The sequence below is a fragment of the Sorex araneus genome, chromosome 5, assembly GCF_027595985.1.
Source record: "Sorex araneus isolate mSorAra2 chromosome 5, mSorAra2.pri, whole genome shotgun sequence".
In the NCBI taxonomy this organism is placed as follows: Eukaryota; Metazoa; Chordata; class Mammalia; order Eulipotyphla; family Soricidae; genus Sorex; species Sorex araneus.
In genome coordinates this window covers 47,865,131-47,887,679 of record NC_073306.1, presented here as the reverse complement: position 1 = coordinate 47,887,679, position 22,549 = coordinate 47,865,131, and the positions used below count along the sequence as shown (strand labels likewise).

The 22,549-nt window shown below is 44.2% G+C and overlaps 1 protein-coding gene across 1 annotated transcript in view; it reads left to right on the top strand.

The window, feature by feature from the left end:
• Positions 1-4,636: 4,636 nt before the first annotated feature.
• Positions 4,637-22,549, top strand: part of WDTC1 (WD and tetratricopeptide repeats 1) — a 64,192-nt gene continuing 46,279 nt past the window's right edge. Inside the window, exon 1 of the mRNA XM_004603488.2 lies at positions 4,637-5,059. The gene's annotated coding sequence lies outside the window, so the exon portion shown is untranslated. The remainder of the gene's footprint in view (positions 5,060-22,549) is intronic.

Here is a 22,549-nt window from a genome sequence, read left to right as displayed (position 1 = left end):
TCACTAATCTTGTTTCCTCTGCCTTCTCTTGCACTTAGAGAATGGAAATGCTATATAATAACTTTTCAAACCCTTCCAAACCATTTCCAGGTCAAATAGCTGCAATACATAATTCTGCCAAATGAGGCATACGCAGAAATCTTTTGGGGGTTCTAAAAGGCTTTTGTTTTCTGTTTTCTTCCCTTCTCTCCTCTCTCTGCATTCTCTTCCTGGCTGTTGTTATTGTTGGAGTGACTGGATTGGGTGACACTGGTGCCTGGCTTTGGTGCTCATACAGTTTTAGCTGTGATGCTCTCTGGGATAACATTTCTGGGACCACACATCAGATTGTGGTGCTCACACACACAGCTGTGGTGTCACCTAGGTTTGCACTCTCTTGGTGGCTGTGGGCTTGCACTCTTAGTTGAGGTCCACAAGTAATGGTATGGTGTTCATTGGGGGTATTTCTTTTTATTTCATTTTATTTATTGCTCATTATGTCAAAAATTATCTTTTTTGAGTTGGGGCCACACCCAGTGATGTTGGGGAACTATGCCTGACTTTGTTCTAGGAAGTTGCTCCTGGTGGCTTGGGGGACTCTGGTGCTAGGGATCAACCGTGGGCCCCATGCATACAAAGCATGAGTTCAGTCCTTTGAACTGTCTGGCCCCTGAATCTTTTCATTGTTTGTGTAGTACTTCAGTGTATGGACTAAACACAAATTTGCCCATCCATTCCCCTCTATAGAAGGACGATTAGATTGATTTGATGTTTTGGGTTTTGGGGGGTTGGACACATTCAATGATGCTCAAGAGTTACCCCTGGTTCTGTACTCAGGGATCACTCCTGGTGTGCTTGGGGCCATATGTAATGCTGGGGATTGAACTGGGGTCAGCCATGTGCTATCTCCCCAGGCCCCTGTTTTGCCAATGTGAGTAGTGTGTGTAATACCATCTTCAATTTCAGGTTCAATTTTGCTCAGGAGTTCAATCAGGAAGTAACAATGGTGCCATCAGTGACCCCCACACTGCAGAGTTAGTGATCAGTTGGAGGATCATATGGTACTCTTAGGAGAAATAAAAAAAGAGCTTCATTTGTTGCATGAGCCTTATTGGGATAATATTTGTATTGTATACTTACAGAAGCCAAATCAGACAATATTGGAATCAACTGGTTAATTAGCTAAACATTATATAATAATATTTCTAGAGTATGTTGGGAATATCATATCATAGATCATATAATTAAATTATATTATACATCACATAATTAAATACTACTAAAGGTAGAGAACTCATAACTGCCCTAATCTGGCTCTGTAGGTTAGAAAGTCCTTCTTTAAAATGATCTGAAAATATCTATGTTAGCAATGGGGTGTCTGATTCTGAGAGACTTTTTGTTTATGTGATATCAGGGATTCAACCCTATGCTTTTACTTATGTGAGGTATGTACACTACTACTGAGACACACCCCTGGGCCTCTTTTGACTCTGAACTTAGCCCTCCTTTGAGGATCTGTTTCTGCTATATAGGATGGGAGTAAGACTAATACCACAGTAATAAGATGGTTGTAAGAATCAAATGAGTTAGTGTGTGTATTTATGTGTGTACATAGATACAGGTATTAATTCACATACATGAATGCATGTAGGTACATATATCTATATGTGTGTATGTGCAATATATACACATGTCATATCCACGTATATTCATGCATGTAGAGAATGCATGAGAGGGCAAGTTAACACCTGGAAGAAAATAATAAATAATAAATTTAGCTATTATTGATTTATACTTCCTGTCATCTACTCCTTATCAACTGAAATTCATTCTGATAAATATCTACTAAGTATCTACTACATATCAGAGATTATACTAGGAGACACAGAAGTGAGAAATTTTTTCTTCTATTACTTTCACTTCTTTGCTGTGTTTTTTAAGGTCCTCTATGGCATTGCCAACATAGAACAAGGGTTAAAAATAGGACTTCAGGGCTGGAGAAACAGTACCACAAGTAAGGTATTTGCCTGGCATGTGGCCAACCCAGGTTTGATCTCCAGCACCCCATATGGTCCCCCAAGCCCACCAGCAGTGATCCCTGAACACAGAGCCAGGAGTAAACCCTAAGCCAACATTGGGTGTGGCCCAAATCCCTGCCCCCCATAAAAGGAATTTCTAGGGTGTGGGGTGTGGGATCAGTGGTGGAATGACTGCTTTAGAGGCAGAAGACTGAGTTAAATCCCTGACATCATTACACATGCCAAGTGTGATCCAATTGGCACTACCATTTGGGGTCCTTGGCATCATAACAAAGGGTGTGAGTTCTGGTATACCACAATGGAAGTATGTGACCCCTTGTCATTCAACAGCAACACAAGAAGGGAAGTAGGGAAAATAAAATAATTAAATATGTAAAACGGGGGGCGGTGTTCTGGATTTAAATACTTTTTTTTTTTTTTTTTTTGCTTTTTGGGTCACACCCGGCGATGCACAGGGGTTACTCCTGGCTCTGCACTCAGGAATCCCCCTAGCGGTGCTCAGGGAACCATATGGGATGCTGGGAATCAAACCCTGGTCAGCCACGTGCAAGGCAAACGCCCTACCCGCTGTGCTATTGCTCCAGCCCCCTGGATTAAATACTCTTGGTTTTTGTTTGTTTGTTTGTTTGTTTTTGCTTTTTGGGTCACACCCGGCGATGCCCAGGGGTCACTCCTGGCGCTGCACTCAGGAATTACCCTTGGCGCTGCTCAGGGGACCATATGGGATGCTGGGAATCGAACCAGGGTCGGCCGCGTGCAAGGCAAACGCCCTACCCGCTATGCTATCACTCTAGCCCCCAATACTCTTGGTTTTTAATACCAGCTACATTACTCCTAATTGTGTAATTGTGAGAGCATTGCTTAATTTATTAGTAAGCACTTACTTAACATGATGTTCAATAAATGCTCATATTATCTTATTTAACCCAGTGTACTTAACAGGCTTTCAGCATAAGCCTAAAAATATGGATAGGTTATCCTAAAGGTTTCTTGTCCCAAAGTCTATCAAGTTTTATATTATGCAGAGTAGGTATGAGGGAAAGACCAGCAGGAATGGCCCATAACATTTTTAGGAGACAGGCACTACACAAAACTGAATTCACCACTCTAAAGAGTGAAAAATTACCCCTTGGAAGCTCACAGATTGATGTGAGCTAAAGCAGGAAACAAAACCATGTAACACTTGTAGTTTAATCATGGGACAAGCACTATAAATACTAGTTTTTCCTGAAGGTTGGTGCTGTGCCTGGTCACAGTGGAAGTGCAGAGAGTGTTCAAAAGCACAGACTCTCAAAGCAGGGATGTAGCTCAAAGTGACATAGCACTTTTTTTAGGGGCAATGGGGCACACGAGGGTTGTGCTAAGGACTTACTCCTAGCTCTGCACTCAAGGATTACTCCTTGCAGGGACCATATGGGGTGCCCGGGATCGAACTTGGGTCGCCCAAGTGCAAGGCAAGCACTCTACCTACTGTACTATCTCTGACCCCAGAATACATGTCTTGTATATGCTAAGTCCTAGGTTTGATCCCTTGGGATGCATGCCAGCGCCCCCACACTTCCACTTCACCATCACTTGCAGTGGCCGCACAATAAGAAGACTGAGAATCTCGGACTCTGAATCAGGAGTATCTGGGTTTGAGTTGGACTTCCTTTTCAGCTCTCTAACACTGGGCAAGTTGCTTTCAACTTCTTTATGCCTCAGCTTCCTCTTATGCAAAGCACAATATAATAATAGTAGTCTAAAGAGTTCTAAAGGACTGCATAGTGATTGCTCAATAAAAGCAAAGGAAAACGGCACCCTATATGTGGTAAGTTTCCAGTCTGGGAAGACTTGGCAATGTCTTCCTTTTCTGAGTTGCAGCACCTCACAGGGAACCTGATCTCTGTGTTCAGAAGACAGCCATGTGCCTTGCTTGTCACTTCAGGAAGTTCCTTATTGCCAAGAATATCGTCTCTAGTGGACTTGGGAATTCGCAAGACTGGAGATGTTCGGGCAGTGCCGCCTCACCTTCTCATGGAATTTGGTTCTGCCCACTGCCCCAAGGTCCCCAGAGTACATGTGGCAGGCTCCCTGTCGGCCAGCCTCTGGAGGATTGATTCCTGTATACTCGTTTTCTCTAGCCTAGGAGACAAGAGCGAGGAATGTGCCACTTTAGCACCCTCCTAGAGCGGGGAAGACTAAGAATCTAAGGGTCCCTGAGCCCTACCCTGAGAGTCCCACAATTCAGGGACGCTGAAGAAGTCTTAAAGGCGGTACTCAGGAGACTGTCTCAAGTTCTTAGGGCAAAGGGAAAGTGTATGTAAAGCGACTATCCCAGAAGCTACATGAATTTTTCGTGGACGTGGGGGTGCAAAGTGCGTCCGGGTAACTAATGGCAACTGGGCGGGGGTGAGCCCACTCTGCGGGTGTTCTTGGACGGAGAAAAACTACGTTTCCCAAGATGACCCGCGGCTCATCTCGGCTCTGCCGCCCACCTATTGGCGGGCCGTGCCGCCAGCCGCACAGCTGATTGGCCGCGGCGGTGCGGGGCTCCCCCGCTAGCAGGTTAGTGGGCGCCGCCGGCAGCGGACGTTGCCCGGGCGCGGGCCGGGCGGGGTGGAGGCAGGAGGAACCCGGCTCGCCATTCTGGAAACGGCCGGGCGCTGCCTCCGTAGCGTGGCCGCCGGCTGCGAGGCGCGGGGCGGGGGCGGAGACTGCGTGGCGCAGGCGCGCTGCTGGGCTTCTCCTGGGTCCCCAGACAGCTGGAGGAGATAAACAGAAGAGGAGGAGGGAGGGGGGTGCGTGTGTGAGAGCGCGCGAGGGAGTGTGAGTGTGTGTGAGCGCGGGTGTGAGGCGGTGCGCAGGGGCGGGCGGAGGCGCTGTCCGGCCGCGGTCAGGCGCCGGCCGAGGAGCATGGGAAGGGGCTAGAGCTGCCCGGGCCCCCCAGCCCCTTCCCCGGGATCCGCGGCCCCCCTCCCGGGAGAGGGGCTGGGCCCCCCCCGGACGGACATGGGCTCCTGAAGTTGCACCGCAGCTGGTCCTGGAAAGAGGCCTGACAGGTACGGGGGAGCCTCGCCGCCCCCTGCCCTCGGCGGGCGCCCGGGCGAGGACGGGCTCCCGCAGTGCCGGCACCCGGGCCGCCCCGCTGCGGGCCGGCCCCTGCCACGCCGGCCCGGGAGCCGGAGCCCGCCCGCGCCGGGGCCCCGGGGTGTCCCGGGCAGGGGCAGGCCTCGCCGGTGCACAGGGCAGCGTGGGTCGGGGGCCTGGTGGGGCCGTGCGGGGCCGGCCCTGCGGAGGGCGGGGTGGAAGGCGTCCCACCGCGGGACTTCTTTGCGGAGTTTTTGTTTGACATCTGATCTGGCGCGGGATCTCGGGACGCTGGGGGCAGGTGGAAGCGCCAGAGTGCCCCGCTGACCTGCTCTCGGGCTCTCCGTGGCGGTGCCCGTCCGTGCCCCTGTCTGCTCTCGCCGCTCTCTAACTCGGCGCCTCGCTTTCTGGCAGCGGCACATGCCTTCAGTGGCCCGCTCTGGCACCGAGCTGTACTCCGCCAAGGTGTTTCCAGCGGGAGACTTGAGCGCCTGTACAAAGGCCCTTCGGGGCACCGGGGGTCCTCGAAGGGCAAATAGGAAGAGTGGAGACGAGAGGAGCCACTGCGAGCTGCAGTGGGTCGCCCGGGTTGCCCGCCAGGTCGAATCTGCTGGGTGCCCTCTGGTTCTCCTCTGCAGGTGTCTACCAGGTTCTCTGTAAATGTGCTCTGGGGACTGAGGGCGAACGTCTGGAAGGGACTTTGTTTGACTTTCCGAGGTGGTGGTAGAGCCCATTTAAAGTTCTCCTCCCGGTTTATGAGTTTGGAAGCTTTTCCATCCTTCTCAGGTACAGGTGAACGATCTGGGTGCAGTGGCGCGGTGAAGTGTACGCTTTCAACACGCCTGAATCCATTTTGAGAAGAAAACTCTTCGGAGGATACCTCCTGACTCAGTGCCCAGCTTTTTGTATGTTAGCGCTTTTCGGTGCCTCTTTGAGTGGCCAGCCTCTTGCTCACTGTGGGGAAGGAACTACTCCAGGCTATTTCTGTTTTGAGTTCTAGCTGTTCTTCCTTGTTAATTCTTTGCTTGTTGAAAGGTTTTCAAATGCATCTCGGCCGTTGAGTCTATTGACTCAGTCCTTTATCACAGACCCAGGAGTAACTAGTAGGCTGAGTATTAAGATCCGCGATGATAGCAATGGATTTCTTCACTGTCGGTCATTTATGTCATTGGTTTGTGGAAAATAACCTTTTCTTTGTGATCATGCTGCCCTATTCCCCTCTTTTGAACTCTTTCGGGGCATTCATGTCCAAGTCACATCTCAATTTATAGAAGCACTTTGAGTCAACTTTGCAGAATTGTTGGATAATAATCTTTTATCTCTACATGTAATTCTTCCAGGGGAGAAATATATGTGATGATTGTGTGGTAAAAGTGACTTTTTGGTTTTGGTTTTGGAGTTTTTTTGGGGGAGGGAACTGTACTGGCTATACTCAGGGTCCACTCCTGGTTACTCCTGGTGGTTCTCCAGAGACTGTGCGATGCCAGGGATTGAACAGGGCCTCCTGCATGCAGAGCATGGGCTCAGCCCACTGATTTACTCTCTGGCCCATGGTAATAGTGTTAACAGTGATGGTTTGTCAGTTTTGAATTTTGTTTGTGGGCTACACCCATCAGTACTCTGGGCTTGCTTCTGGCTCTATGCTCAGGGACCACTCCTGATGGGCCTTCAGATGCTGGGGATCAAACCCAGGTCATTCTTTTATTTTTATTTTTCCTCCTTTTCACCTCCCCCACCCCCCCCACCTCCGTTTGTTTGTTGGGTCACACTCAGCAGTGTGACTGGTGAGTGGCTGGACTCAGAGAAGCATATGTGGTGTTGGGGATAAAACTCAGGTAGGCTGTGTGCAAAGCAAGCACCTTACCCACCGTAGTATTGCTTCAGCCCCCTTCACTCACCTTACAATTAGGTCATGTGGGGCTGGAGAGGTAGTACAGCAGATAAGACACTTGCTTGTCTTGCATGCAGTGACTTGGATTTGATCCCTGGCACCACTTATGGTCACCTGAGCACTGCCTAGAGTGATCTAGGAGCACAGAGCCAGGTGTAAGCCCTGAGCACCACTGGGTGTGGCACAAAACCAAAAAGATTTAAAGTAAATAAAATTAGGGCATGTGGCCTGCATGTGCAGACCTGGGTCTGAGGGAGTCATAGCAACATGTAATAGGGTAGTGTTGCCTTTCTTTTGGGTACTGCTTTAAAGATCTGTCTTATTTCATTACCTATTTCTTCCTTACTTTCCCAGATTGTCCACTGCATCTTTGTGTTGCTATTACAGATGGACCCATATAACTGCCTGGCTGTGTTTTCCTCTTTCTTAAGATAAATACTCTTAAAAACTTGGGCACTGGCATTTTCTAACAGAAACCATAGCCTTAATGCTACATTTAATTCTCAATAATTTACTTTAGAAAAGATTCCTTAAAAATAACTATTACTGGGACTGGAGCGATAGCCCAGCGGGTAGGCATTTGCCTTGCATGTGGCCGACCCGGGTTTGATTCTTCTTTCCCCGCTCGGAGAGCCCAGCAAGCTACTGAGAATATCCCGCCCGCACAGCAGAGCCTGGCAAGCTACCTGTGGCGTATTCGATATGTCCAAAACAGTAACAACAAGTCTCACAGTGGAGATGTTACTGGTGCCCGCTCAAGCAGATTGGTGAACAATGGGATGACAGTGACTTTGAACTATTATTGAGGATCAGTATATGTTCAGTCCTGTGCTAGATAGTGTTCATACTTTAATCCTCATGAATACCCTGTGCGGTAGAAATAACTTTCCCTGATTATACAGATTAAGATGTAGGTTCAGAGAGGGTAAGTAATTTGCCTAAGATCACACAACTAGTATGGGAAAGGATTGGAATTCAAACCCATGTGTGCCTGCTCTGAGACTGGATATTAATCTGACTTGAGAACTGTGTCACTTGAGGAAGAGGTGAAAGAACTCAAGCTAAAGGCTTGGGGAACATGATAACTGCCTTCACATACTTGAAAAACTGTTATGTGGGAAGGGTTATGGACATTCTCTGTTTGATTTTGGAAGACAGCAACTAGTATCGTAGGACAGAAATTCCAAGAAGGTAAACTTTGTCTTGATAAGAGAGAATTTCACTTTCTAAAAATAAAATTGTCAGGGCTAGAGTGATAGTATAGCACTTGCCTTACACATGGCTAACCAGGTTCAATCCCCAACACCCCATATGATCTTCTAATCCCAGAACCAGGAGTAAACCCTGAGCACTGTCGGTTGTGGCAAAACAAACAACAACAACAACAACAAAAAACAGAATAAGAATTATCTGCCATGAGAGAGAGAGTGAGTTTGAAGGTATTAAAGCAAAGGCCTTTGCCACTTCTTATCAAGGATCTGGTTGAAGTAGAAGTTGTGAATTGTTTTCATACATATATAGGAAATTTGTCTCAGTGATACTTTAGTATTTTAGGGATTTATTGGTTGTTGCACTTGAGGCCACAACCAACTGTGCTCCAGGTTGGTTGCTATTGGTGCTTAGGGGGGACCCTACAGTGTTGGAGATTGATCCTGTGCTTCCAGTATGCAAAGCATGTATTCCAATCTTTTGAACTATCTCCACAGCCCTCTTTGAATAATTTAAACTTTTTAATTCTGTGAATACCATATCGAATTCTTTGCCATCTTGATTCGTTAAAAAAAAAAAAAGAGAGGTGTCCCTAACGCCTACCTTTTTTTTAATGGTGCAAGGCACTTGCTAGATCATTTTCTATTATGTCATTGAATCCCCAGAAATCTCTTCTGAAATAATATCCCTCACTTTACACTGAGAACACTGAGGCTCCAGACAGTTCACCAGTTTGGTAAAAGGTTGCACAAGTCGCATGGTGGGACTGATATTCGAACCTGCATCACCTTTTCTTAGCTCTTTGGCCTGTATCTCCTCTGTCATGTATCTACTGAGAGATACCGTTTCCTCATCTGTGGAATGAGACTTCTGATGGCACCTACTATACAGTGGGTTTATGAGGTCTGAATGATGAAATACATAATTTTCAGTAAATCTCACTGTCTTTCAGAGACCAGATTTGCAGGCAAAGGAATACCCCTTTGGTTTCTTCCGGTGAATTCAGGCCTAATTGCAACCCTGAAACTTCTGGGACTCATTCTTTATGCTATTAGTAATAGCTGCTGACTCCTCGAAGGGCTTTGTGGCATTAGTGACTAATACTCTAAAAACTCGAAACCTGAATAAGAGGAGGATTCAAACAACAGGTTGGACTATAGGTAGCATTGTCAAAGACCTGTGAGCAGAAAATTCTCATGCTGCCACAGGAGTCAGATGCAAGGGCATTGTTTGTGTTTTTATTTTTAATGTATTATTTGCAGCAAACAGGGACACAACTGTTAGAGCTGGGACAGAGATGAATGCCAAGAATAATAACCCTTAATCCTCCCTGTAGCCATCTGGGGATGTATTAACCCCATTTCTTGGGAAGGGAAGCAGAATAGCATCAGACCTTGCCGAAGTAGCCAAACGGGAGCTTGCAAGAGACAATGTTAGGATCATGATCTTGGTAGAATCTTATTTTTGTTTATAACCCCCACATTGTTTTTGCAGAAAACATATAATAGAACCTTTTACTTGCAGCAAGCCTTTCTTAGGAGTCAGGCATTTCTGGTCAGAGAGCCTTATCAGTTGAGACCTTAGTGTTTGGGTGGCTATGGCTTACCTGAGTCCCTTCTGAGTCAGACATGTGGATATAGGACAGCTGCATGTAACTTAGGAAGGAAGTCATTCCAACTTGAATGACTTAGGGGTAAGAGAGATAGTACAACAGGTCAGGCACTTGTCTTGCATGCAGCCCACCCAGGTTCAATCCCTGGCACATGTATGGCCCCCTGCACCCAGCCAGGAGTGCAGTTAGGAGTAAACTCTGACACGGCTTTGTGGTGTGGCCCCAAAACATAAACAACAATAAAAAAAAAATAGCTTGGTTTTCCTTGTCCTTTCTGCTAGGAGTATGGTTAAAGGATGAATGTTCAAAGGCTTCCCTCTAAGAGACATTTTGAATTGTGTCAGAATTCAGAAAGATGCACATAAAAGGCAAAATTCGAGACAGCAGATACTCTTGAATACAGTGGAATAGGACAGTGTTGTCAAAATATGCTCCCTTTCTCTCTGTGTGACCATCCATGACTGAGCCTCGGAGAAAACATATAAATTAACTATGATTTCTGAAAAGCAAGATTCTGAAAACATGAAGAAAAAAATTTTCACAAAACTCAAATGATGTTATGGAACCTGATAAGGCAAAATTGAAATTATAGCACGTGCTTAATAAAGGAAAGCATTTCTTAGGATGGATTTCCACAGAGAAACCGTCAGTCACATATAGAATTAGCTGAGCCAGAAACCTCAAATGGAAAATAATTTTTCTAAAGTTTCTTTGATGATAGACCTATACTATCAACTATTCAACCATATCTCTTTCTCAGGTACAGTTCTTGTGCCACCTTACTTAGCTCATCATCCTGAAATAAACTTTTTTTTTTCTTTTTGAGTCACACCCGGCGATGCACAGGGGTTACTCCTGGCTCATGCACTCAGGAATTACTACTGGTGGTGCTCGGGGGCCCATATGGGATGCTGGGAATCGAACTCGGGTCAACCGGTGCAAAACAAATGCCCTGCCCACTGTGCTATCACTCCAGCCCCTGAAATATACTTTTCAAGTTTGAGATCAGTCAAATCAATGAGATGTCTTTCGTTGTTTTTTTGTTTGGGGTCATGCCTGGCAATACTTCTGGCTCTGCACTCAGGGATCACTCCTGGCAGTAATCAGGGGACCATATGAGATGGGATGTTGGGAATAAAACCAGTACATGCAAGGCAAGCACTTTCCTCACTGTTCTATTGCTTAGGCCCCAAATCAAGGTTTTTATTTCTTAATTTAAGCCTAAGGAATAGTAAGAGGTGTGTGTGTGGCGGGGGGGCGGGGGTGGTAAGAGGAGGAGCAGGTGGCAGTAATACACGGGTACAGCGGGTATGGTGCGCTTGCTTTGCATGAGGCCTACTAGGCTGTTCCTGGCATCCCATATTGTCCATCCAGCCCTCCAGGAGTGATCCCTGAATGCAGAGTCAGGAATAAGTCCTGAGCACAGCTGGGTGTGGCACACACACACAAAAGTATCTTTTGGGCAACACAGCCTGAACTTGTAATAGTAATCTTTTTAGTGGTTAAAATCTTAGGCTTTCCAGTTAAACTATTTAGTTTAACTCTCCATTTATCAAATATAACTTTGGGCAAATTAACTTGTCTTGCCTCACTAACAGTTATCTATAAAATGAGATAATAATAATACCTGTTTCAGGGTTGTCAGATGAAACTTGCAAAATGCCAATATCCATGATTATTATTATTTACGAGGCTTAGTGTAACACATTTTGTATGTTTGTCTTCCATTCCTTATCAGTCTGTGAAGATAGAGATTATTATTCTGTTTTACAGTTTAGGAAACTTGGGTTTGGAAACGTTTACAAGCCCAGTTGGCTGAATGTTGCTGGAGATGGCCCTTGTGCGCCCCTGAGCATTTCTTGGGAACCTCCCTCTTGCCTCCCACTCCCGTTAGAAATGCTGTCACAGAAAGTGAACCTGGCTTAAGTTCGTTGGGTTCCACAGCCCAACTCTGTTATGTTGTGCCAGTTCTAATGATCGTTATGCATTGGAAGTGCATTTGTCTTCAGAATTGCACCAGCAGGAGAGCCACTACAAATAGAGTGAAAGGAAAGTTGCTTATATCTTTTGCATAATTCAGGATGTCGAAAGGGGGTCATTTGTCACCTAGACCGAGGACAACTCCAAGGGGAAAGAATACAAGTGACTTGGGTTCCATCATCACCTGACTGCTACCTAGTGTCCCTAAATCCATGGGACAAAGTGGCATTAGGGAGGGTTTGTGGCTCAACTAAGAGTATACCTCATATCACAGATGGCAAATGTCTCATCAGAATCATAATGCCAATTAGAGACCTAGTGTGGCCTGGAGCAAGAGATCTTAGATTCCAGCTCAGTGATTCCTTCTCTCACAAAGCATTGTGCTTCTGTTCTTCTTTATAGATGAGAATGATAGTCGCTTCCTATCTTCCTCACATTGCTGGGAGGTTGTATCAGTAGCTAAGAGGGCTGGGTCCATACTTTGCATAGGGAGTTCCAGGTTTGATTCCTGACCCCTTGTTCCCCTAGTGAGATAACCCCCAGGGACAACCCCCAGGAGAATCCCCCACGTACCTAGCCAGGAGTAACCCTTGAGTATCACCAGATTATTGGGGGGGGGGGTGTTGAGGGAATTAATTGTATAAATAAAAATACATGAGCAAAAGCATTTTGTTATGTACACATTATGTGGAAGATAATTGTGCTGTTGTCAGTATAACTGTTATCCTGTTATTCATTGATTTGCTCAAGCGGGCACCAGTAATGTCTCCATTGTGAGACTTGTTACTGTTTTTGGCATATTGAATACGCCACGGTTAGCTTGCCAGGCTCTGCCGTGCAGGCATTATACTCTCGGTAGCTTGCTGGGCTCTCCTAAAGGGGTGGAGGAATCGAACCCCGGTCAGCTGCATGCAAGGCAAATGCCCTACCCAATGTGCTATAGTTCCTTAATAGGATTAATTGTGCTGTTATCCACTCAAATAGTAGTACCTACTAAGCCCATTCACTCTCTGGAGACCTAAGGCAATACATTTCTCAACCAGAGGTCATATGGCCCTCCTGTGGTTCTCCAGGGTGTTCCAAGGGGACCGAAGGTTAAAACTGAATACATGGGGGAGTGGCCACAACAGGAGACTAGGGCTCCAGCCACAAGAGAGGGGGCCTGCAGAAAGGTAAGGAGGTTGGAGGAGGGCCATGGTCAAAAAAACTTTGAGAAACACTAATCAGTAAATTTAGGAGACTTAGGGTATCAGTAGATGAGTCAGATGAAGAAACTGGCCCTCAGAATGCTTATGAGTTTTTAAGGGAGGGAAACCACATAAATAAAAAGTTCAAGGTAAAGGCAAAGGTAAGAACCATTCTATTCATAGAACGTGATCTTTTTTTTTTCTTTTTGGGTCACACCCGGAGACGCTCAGGGGTTACTCCTGGCTCATGCACTCAGGAATCACTCCTGGCAGTGCTTGGGGGACCATATGGGATTCTGGGAATCAAACCCGGATTGGCTGCATGCAAGGCAAACACCCTACCTGCTGTGCTATAGCTTCAGCCCTGGAATGTGATCTTGAGACAGAGCAAAGAAGAAAAAATTTAGGAGCTTTGCTTTATAATTGAGACTCATGAAAACTATCCTGTTAATGTGCATCATTCTGCATTTTTAATTCAGTGTTATTCAACCATTCACCACTAATTTCAGAATATTGTCATCACCCCTTGCCCCCCCCAAGAAACCTGTACCCTCTAAGTATACCATCTGCCCACATCTTCTCTATCAACTCTAAACAACCACTATTCTGCTTTCTGTCTCTATAACTTTTCCTGTTCTTGACATTTCATGTAAATGAAATCATGCAATATTTAGCCTTTTGTGCCTGGCTCTCATTTACAGTGTTTCCGTTTTCATCCATGTTGTAGCATGAATCAGTACCTTATTCCTTTTTTATGGCTACTTAATATTATATAGATATGACACATTTTATCCATCCATTGATGAGAATTTATTTATGTTAATTATGAGTTGTTTATACTTTGGGGTTATAGATAAAACTTCTATGGACATTTATAGATAAGTTTTTGTGTGGACATTTGTTTTTATTTCACTTAGGTGCACATCCAGGAGTGGCTCATTTAGTAATTGCATATCACTTGTTTTTGTAGTATTGCAGGAGATCAAGGCTAGGTGCAATACTTTGAGGGGAAGGTTTTCTTAAATGTTTTTCTTACTGCAAATAATGCTGTGTAACTCACTTGTAATATTTATAGTGTGTCAGTTATCTCGGTGTAATTGTCAAACCGGCCCCATGAGTTAGGTACAGTTATTATCTCCATGTAACAGATGTCTTATTTGTTTTGTGTTTTTGTGCCACACCAGGTGGTACTCAGGGTTTACTCTGGGCTTTGCACTCAGGGATCACTCGTAGCAGTGCTCAAGAGCTATATATGGTGCTGGGGATCAAAGTGCAAGGCAGTCACCTTACCCACTGTACTGGCTTTCCAGCCTTTGTTATTTATTCTTTCTTACAATTCATGGAAGTTGGACCGTACCCGGGGGTGCTCAGCGCTTACTCCTGACTCTGTGCTCTGGGATCACTCCTGGCAAGACTCAGGGGACCATATATGTTGCTGGAGATCAAATCCTCATCAGCAAACACCTTACCTGCTGTATTATCTCTCCAGCCCCTAAAAGTAGTTTCTTAAGCACTTCCCATGTACCATATATTGTGATAAGTTTTTTACAGAATTATCTCATTTAATGTTCCCAATAATCCTGTGAGATCTTACATATAAATCTGCATTACAGGTTTATAAAAAAAAACAACCCATGATCTTGAAGATCATTTTGCCCAAGATTATTCAACCTGTTGCGTAGTAGAACCTGCTTCATACTCAAGTTCCTTTCAGTCCAAAGCTGGTTTCTAATAGCAATTCCTATCTTAGTATAATAATGGTAAATCTTTTTGTGGTAGAGTACTTGGAAATTCAGAAGAACAAAGAGAAAGAGAATCACTTTTCAGAGGGGTATTGTCAGAGATCTCCACTAACCAACCAGTTTTAGTGCATACCCTTTTTGTTAGGGCATTATAGGTATACGCACTTCGGAAATTGTCTCCCCAATCCCACCTCAAGGCTGAGAGAACCATCTGTCCATCTTGAACCTGATTTTTTTTTAATTCAAAAGCTTTGTTAATGATACGTGCAATGCTGCTACTCCCTTCCCATCACCAGAGTGCCCAGATCATTTCACCAGTATCCCAGAGTCTCCTCCGTTCTTTTTCCCAGCACCCTTAGATTACAGGGGGGTTTGGTTGTGTGTGTGTGTGTGTGTGTGTGTTTGTGTGTAGAACCAAAGACTTCACACAGGAAGAAAGTATTATGCTGCTGAACTACAATCCTCGTCCCTGGATTATCTACCCTATTTGGGGGAGAGGGTGCAGGGGGATTTGGGCTACACCTGGCAGTGCTTGGGGGTTACTCCTGGCTCTGTGCTCAGGAATCACTCCCTATGGGCTCAGGGATGCTGAGGAATGAATCTGGATTGGCCACATGCAAGGCAGGCTCCCTTTCTACTGTACTATCTCTCTGGTCCATAGATTATCTACTTCAGAATCATTTTATGTTATGTGAATTTATCTTTAGTTTTTAAAAAGGAAGTATCTTTTAACTATCACTGCCTATTTCTGACATCCCTCAGAATCACAAATCTGTTTCTATAGATTTGTCTGTCACGGACATTTCCTATAAATGAAATTATGTCAGTTTCTCTTTTCATCTAGCATCATTTATTCAAAGTTTATTCACGTTATAGCATGTATCAGTACTTCATTCCTTTTTATCATTACCATTTAACATCACATTATATGTATGCACTCCATACATTTATTCATTTATTAGCTAATGGGCATTCAAGTTGTTTATACATTTTAGTTATTATATAGTTGCTGGTGCCAGAGCAATAGTACAGTGTACAGAACATGTGCCTTCCAGTCAGCTGACCAGGGTTTGATCCCCAGCATCTCATATGGTCCCTCAGGAATGATCCCTGAGCCATTAGCAACCCCCTGAGCACCACTGGGTGTGACTCCAGAACAACAACAAAAATAAAGCTATTAATATTCTAGTGGACTGGAGTGATAGTACAGCAGGTAGGGCAATGGCCACCCCAGGTTCGATTCCTCCGTCCCTCTGAGAGCCTGGCAAGCTACTGAGAGTATCCCATCTGCATGACAGAGCCTGGCAAGCTACCTGTGGCATATTCGATATGCCAAAAACAATAACAACAAGTCTCACAATGGAGACATTACTGGTTCCCGCTCGAGCAAATCGATGAGCAACGGGATGACAGTGACTGACAGTCTACTTTTGTTTTGGGTCTACCCCTGGTGGTGCTCAGAGTTTATTCCTGGCTCTGCACTCAGGGATCCTCCTGGCAGGCTCAGGAAACCATATGGGGATCTGGGAATTGAACTCCGGTAGGCCGGGTACAAGGAAAACACCCTGCCCACTGTACTATTGCTCCAGCCCTCTCTAATAAATCTTATATGGAGTCTTTGTTTTGTAACAAAGGCATATTGTCTCTCCTCTTGTATTTCAGTGCTAGCAGAGATGATAAAGACATCCCACTCTATGTGCCCCACCAACCTGTAATGGAATTTCCTATATCAATTTTATATCTCTGGGAGGGAGGGAGGGAGGGAGGAAGGGAGGGAGGGAGGGAGGGAAGAAAGGAAGGAAGAGAGGGAGGAAATGAGGGAGGGAGGAAGGGGGAAAGGAAGGGAGAAAGGAATTTAACCCACTATAGATAATTGTAGAAATGCCATCCACTATAGATAATTGAATTTATAAGACCTTATTAATAGAATTCAGATGTGGCTAATGTCTGTTGAGCATCTACTATTATCTAGGTTCTGTTACATGCTTTCATAAAATGTCGATTATTTTTGTTTTGTTTTGTTTTTGGGAGGCCATACCAGAAGTGTTCAGTTACTTCTAGCTCTACACTTAGGGATCACTCCTTGCAGTGCTTAATCTCTTGACTTCATTACTTATTCTTTATAACAACCGTGGAAGTTAATTAGCATCACATTTTGCAGATGAGAAAACTTAGGTTAATTGGCACAATGAATGTATTGGAATTTAAGGCCCAGATGTCTAAGTATTTTATCTTATTTTTAATTTTATTTTTCCAGTGCTGGAGATTGAACCCAGTTCTAACACATATAAGGCATGTGCTTTGCCACTGAGCTGTATCCCCAGTATGCCAAAGTATTTTAATTCTGCTTCTCTTTTCACTGTGTTATAGAGGATCAAAATAAGAACTTGTGGCACTCTTGAAATGGGTGGTTCCTCATGTTTGTTTGGATATTATTATTCAATCCTTCGTTCTACATGAGTAGTCTTCACCAGGTGTACTTTGTTCTAAAACTTGTTAGCCTCGGGCTCTTAGGCTACTGGTACCTTTTGCATTGCAAAATGCATTAATTCCTTCAAATTAAGGTGTTACTTGAATTTTATTATTTTAATTAGCTTCCTTTGTAGTAGTTCAAATGTGTAAATGGAAGGAAGTTTCCCAGTAGTCTAAGCTAAAAAGTTTGTGTAAAAGGGCCCAAGAGAGTACAGTGGGTAAGGGGTTGCAGCTGATCTGGATTTGATTCCCAGTTTCCGATGTGATCCTCTGAGCATTGCCAACAATGATTCCCGTGTGTAAAGCCAGGAGTAACCCCTGTGTATCACTATGTGTGACCCAAAAACAAAGCAAAAAGTTTGTGGAAGGGATAGAGTTAAGTGGTGACATACTAGGTAGGCATTTTAGAGCTCCCGGAATAGAAAACCTTTTGGAAGGTGTTACATCTGCATAGCCGCTCATATTTTCTTTATAATATTATGTCATGTATTTTCCTCGGTGCCTTAGGTTTTGGGTTTTTGGTGTTTGTTTGTTTGTTTGTTTGCTTTACTTTTTGGCTTTTTGGGTCACACCTGGCAATGCTCAGGGCTCTACATTCAAGAATTATTCCTAGCAGTGCTTCCGGGACCATATGGGATGCCGGGATCAAACCTGGTTCGGCTGCATGCAAGGCAAACGCCTTACCCGCTATGCTGTACTATCACTCTGGCTCCTTGATGTGTTTTTTTTGTTGTTGTTTTTCCAAATTGCCAGCTTCCAGAAATTGGCTTTCTTCTTCCTCCTCTCTAAGAGTACAGACTAGATTTGTCCTGCTGCAGCTTAAATTTCAGTAGAAACCTTTTTTGTTTGTTTTTTTGTTTGGGTTTCGTTTTGCTTAGGCCTTATTCTTGGCTCTGCACTCAGGAATCAGTCTTGGTGTCACTCAGGGAACCGTATAGGATGCTGGGATTGAACAGGGATTGGCCACTTGCAAGGTAAATGCCCTAGCTATACTATCTCTTCAGCTCTTCAGTAGATATCTTTCTTTTTGTTTTGGGCCACACCTGGAGATACTCAGGGGTTATTCCTGGCTCTGTAGTTAGGAATTATTTCTGGCGGTGCCTGGGGACTATATGGAATTCCAGAGATGAATGAACCTGGGTGACCACATGCAAGGAAAGCTCCCTACCAGCTGTACTATCTCTCTAGCCTGAGTAAATGCCTTTCTTAAAGCTTTTTACTCTTAAATCTCTCTTAAACTTTTTATAGAGAAAGTTTCTTATATTGCATTTTCATGTTCTGTAAATAAATTAGCCCTCTAAAGTTTTTAAGCTTCAACTGTGATGATAAGCGTCTATTCAGTTAGCAATGCTGCCCATAAAATAAGAATATACATTTTTAAGTTACTTACGATCTGTTAATGTTCTCACTTTTCACTAAAGATTTCCAAGTCATCTTTTTGCCTTTCCAACATATGTTTGGTTTGTTTCTCCTTCTATTTTGTGCTTTCTTTTAAGATCTATGAATAAGGGACTATAAATAAGATTTCATTGATAATTTCATACTGTATCTTCTGAGTTTACTAATCTAAGTACTCATTTTGGTCATTAGATTAAATTAGACAACTTAGGGGGAGTGGTGGTTTTTGGGACATACCTGGCTGTATTTGGGAGTCATTCCAGGAGGGCTCTGGGGTCCATATGTGGTGCCTGAGCTCGAACCTGGGTCGGCCACATGAAGACAGGTGTCTTACCCACTGACTATCTCTCCAGCCCCTGTGGAGTTGTGGCTACAATAGCCTTGATGACATCATTTTCAATTGATGCCAACTATATTGGATGCTCTTGTAAAGAAGGGTCTCCATTTGGCTTGATCTTTACAGTCAAGCACAATGCCCATCATCATAAGTGACAAGAATTTTATTTTACAGATTCTCAAGGTCCCTTATTTTAGTTTTTTATTCTCTTTGTAGAACTGAACATTTTGTAGGTAGTTTGCATACCTCATGATAGAAATCTCTATATTCTGTGTCAATGAATTCTTTGTCAAACTCACTATTTCAGAGCCCTCCCTAAAATACTGCTTCTAAAACTTGACTAGATCTGATACAGAGAATTATCTTAATGGACTGGAACACATGCTTTGCACGTAGGAACCCCAGGTTCAATCCCTGGAATCTCATGGTCCCCTGAGCACTAAGCTGGGAGTATCCCCTAAGCACTGTTAGGCATGGTCCAAAAAGCAGAAAAAAATTAAATGGCCAGAGAGTTAACTCAATGAGCTGGAGCACATGCTTTGCATACAAAAGAATAAAACATCACTCTCTCTCATTTCATTAACCATATATTGATGAGATTATTTCCGTTTGAGAGATATGAAGTATGAAGTTAGTTATGCCCCTTATTCAAGAATGTTTACCTTTAAATGTGGATATTATAAGTAATTGCTGTTTAGAAGTGTTTTCAGTTAGGCTTTCATGCCTGTATATTTGTGAAAAGCCACTTACTCCAAGGTTTTTTGTTTTGTCTTACTCATACTGTTTGTTTTTGTGGTGCTGGGGATTGAAACCAGAGCCCCACAAAGGCAAGACTAGTGACTACTGATCTACATCCCTGGCCTTTGATTCTGAGTTTGTTTTCTTGTTTTTAGGTTTGTGTTGTTATTTGTTTGTTTTGTTTTGTTTTGGGACCATACTCGGTGGTGCTCAGGGCTTACTCCTTGCTCTGCACTGTTGGTTTCGTCCTGGTTTGGCATTCACTCTGGGTTCATAGACCTTATGAGGCGCTGGGATCAAATCCAGGTCTGTGCATGCAAGGCTAGCACCCTTGTACTGTACTATCTCTCTGGCCCCATGATTCTGAATTTTCCTAAAAGGAGAGAAGATGGGCTATATTCCATAGTGAGCTGTCTCCCAGTATGCTGTCATTCTTCTCAGGATGAGCGTAGCAATGTTCACCAAAATGCTAACAGCAATAGTTATATTAAATTTGACATTTTGGTTTATAATTTTTGGTTGAGAGCCACACCCAGCGGTGCTGGGGGCTATTCCTGACTCCACACTCAGGGACCATTTTCAGCATTGTTCAGGGCCCCATACAGTGCTGTCAATCTGATAGTACACCAGGTAGAGCACTTGCCTTGTATGTGGCCAAACAGGTTCGATCCCTGGCATCATCTGTTGTTCCCCAAACCCCGCCAGGGGTGATCCTTGAGTGCAGAGCCAGGAATAAATCCTGAGCGTGACCACTGGGTGTGGCCCCAAAACCCCAAAAATTCTGGCCCATTGAACTCTCTCTCTGGCCTGACGTTTGTTTTTTTTAAACCTCTCTGCTGTCTGATCTGGTTTTAATTCCATTTTTATTTTACCATTTAATGAATTTTAGTGATTTTTTTGGTTGTGTGGTTTCTCTGTTTCCCCCTTTATTCCTTTAAGTATTTCCAAGCCATTCATCAACCTTAGCTAAAGTCTCTTGCCTTTGAGTCTCTGCTTTCAGCATAGGTACTGTGTAGGTACTCATTTCAGTATTCTCCCTTCTCTGACTTAGAGCTTAGTGCTTGGTAAGTACGCAAGTAATATTTCAAGGAAACAAATGAATGAGTAGCGACAATTTAGGTGGCTGTTTTGGTAGATTCTCATAATGGTCATTAAAGTAGGACATTTTATGCCATAGCAGTGAGGATTGTACCTGTAGATCTGAGCTTGAATTCCTGCCCCAGCACCAGTTGTTTAGCTGTGTCACAATGTGAAAACTGGTTTATGTCCATGAGTCTCCTTCACTTGTAAACTGGTGAGAGTCATAGTCTCTACTGCCATACAAGGCTTTATTAAAGAATTTTTTTTTGGGGGGAGGCTGTTCTGGGAATCAGACCTTGGGTCACACATGAAAGGCATGTGCTCTTCTACTGAACCACATGCCTGGAGATCTTTGTTTTCTCTCTCCCTCTCCCCTCCTCCTCTTCCTTTCCTGCTCCCTCTCTCTCTCTCTCTCTCTCTCTCTCTCTCTCTCTCTCTCTCTCTATCATCCTGTCTCTCTATTTCTCTCTCAAAAAATCTGAGTTATTTTATTTATTCTTTTTTTTTCTTTTTGGGTCACACCCGGCGATGCACAGGGGTTACTCCTGGCTCTGCACTCAGGAATCACCCCTGGCGATGCTCAGGGGACCATATAGGATGCTGGGAATCGAACCCGGGTTGGCTGCATGCAAGACCAACGCCCTACCCGCTGTGCTATTGCTCCAGCCCCTTATTTATTCATTTTTATTGAACCACAGTGAGATACACACGTCTCATTTTTATTTATTTATTTATTTATTTATTATTTTATTTTTTTCATTTTTTATTGAATCACCATGTGGAAAGTTACAAAGCTTTCAGGCTTAAGTCTCAGTTACACAATGCTCAAACACCCATCTCTTCACCAGTACACATATTCCTCTGGACTTAGTTACGAAAATACTAAAATACAGAAATCCAAAACCTTGTGGCCGCTATTGTAGCCACACGACCTCATATCTCTTCAGTCTCAGCAATGGAGAACAAATTATCAACTGCTTCCTTTCCAGCAGGTCTGACTTTGGGGGGGAAACTCCAAACAATAATAGTGAGTGTTTTGTTTAAATATTGAATGTAATCAAAGTAAAGAGAAAGCAAAGTGAAATTTATCAGCTACACAGGCGGGTGGGGGGCTGGGGAGGTAGGGGGTTGGGGGGAGGTTTACTGTGGTTCTTGGCGGTAGAATATGTGCACACGTCTCATTTTTTAAGGCACTACTGCTAGCTGTACTTGGAGGACCTGGGGACACTCTAGTTGATGTTAGATGGTGTAGACTTGATGGTTAGAGGTTCACATTCATAGTGCTCTCAGGAATACTCAGGTCCTTGCACAATCTCGGCGTGTACTTTAACATTTGAGCTACCTTCCCAGACTCATGCAAGCTTTTCGGCCAATCTTCCTCTTGTTGTTTTCTGTCCTCAGAGGATCTCCTCCAAGTCACTCATGTTTCCATTTAAATGTCATCTTTTCAGAAAAACCCCTCTGTATCAGAGATTCGTAGCTGATGATGGATATTAGAAAAATTTACAAGATATAGGAGGGCCACAAAACAAGACACACAGCAGTATCTCTTTTACACAGATAACCCAGGTTCTAACTCAGCACCACATATGAGCCCTGCCAGGAGTGATCTGGTTGCAAAGCCAGGAGTAAACCTTGGGCATAGTCAGGCATGCCCCTCAACCCCTCCCCACAAATATTGGAACAGGGGAAACAGAATAGGCAAATATTATTCATAAGGAGCCAGAGTGATAGTACAGTGGGTAAGGCACTTGCCTTGCACACTGCAGATCCGAGTTTAATTCCTGGCATTCCATATGGTCCCCTGAGCCTGCCA